Source organism: Triticum dicoccoides, chromosome 2B (genome assembly GCF_002162155.2).
Source record: "Triticum dicoccoides isolate Atlit2015 ecotype Zavitan chromosome 2B, WEW_v2.0, whole genome shotgun sequence".
Taxonomy (NCBI): Eukaryota; Viridiplantae; Streptophyta; class Magnoliopsida; order Poales; family Poaceae; genus Triticum; species Triticum dicoccoides.
In genome coordinates, this window is record NC_041383.1 from 663,843,027 (window position 1) to 663,844,292 (window position 1,266).

Genomic DNA, 1,266 nt, shown 5'->3' on the forward strand with positions numbered 1-1,266 from the left:
TCAACAGGCACCTCGGCAGGCTCGCTGGATGGGGTCACCGTGAGGGTCACCGCGAAATGCATGTCGACTTCGAGGGTCGACTCGCCGACTTTGAAAGAGCAAACCTAGTCGCGCTACAACACATAGACGTGGTCGATCCTTGGGTGGTAGAGCACAAAACCTTTATTGAGAAGACGTACAATGACCGAGGCCAACAGAGGACGGACGGAGATATAATCAAAGAGCACAACTCATGTTTCACGCGTTGGTTCAAGCAGAAGCTTCTGTCGTACCCTTTACATGAGGATTCTTCCGCGGAAGAACAACTCATATTCGCCTTGTCACAGGGCTCCGAGCACAACCTGATGACCTACGAGGCATACGATATCAACGGCTACACATTCTACACCGAGAACAAGGACATGAAGAGCGATGGTTATCAGAACTCCGGGGTAACGATGGAATCCTACACTGGCAACGACAAGGACAGATACTACGGAAGGATCGAGGAGATCTGGGAGCTGAGCTACGCTGGAGAGAAGGTCCCGATGTTCCGTGTTAGATGGGCCAAGAGTGTCCTAAAAGAAGACCGGTATTTCACCACCATGGTTATACCCGAAGCCAAATCCAAGACCGCGGGCGCAAACGTCACCGCGAAAAATGAGCCATGGGTACTGGCTTCCCAAGTGGACCAATGCTTCTTCATTACCGACCCGCCAAAGCCCAGTCGTGTTATTGTGAGGAGAGGCAAAAGGAAGATCATTGGAATGGATGGAGTAGCCAATGAGCAAGACTTCGACAAGTACGGCGACCCGAAGATCGAACATGACGACAACGATGAAGTAGCAGCACACACCACAAGAAGAAGCAGGACCACCCTACCTAAAGGACGTCCGTTCCACAGAAGAACTCCATTTGCGAAAAAGAAGGGCAAGAAGATTGTGAACAGATAGCTAGCTAAGCTCGATTGTATTTAAATCATAGTCTTCATTTCTCGATTATATTTCATGGGCACTTTTTGATATCATGAATATTTTTAAATTTCATGGGCACTTTTTGAATTCATGAGGACACTTGATCTCGATCCCCCTCCATCTCGATCTCGATTCCCCCTCCATCTCGATCTCGATCCCCCTCCATCTCGATCCCACCCGCACCCTCCCCCGCTAGCTCCACCGCTGCCGACGACCCACCGCAACCCTCCCCCACTCCACCACCGCCGACGAGCACCCCGCCCCCCGCACCCTCCCCTGCTCCGCCGCCGCCAACGGGCACCCCCCGCACCCT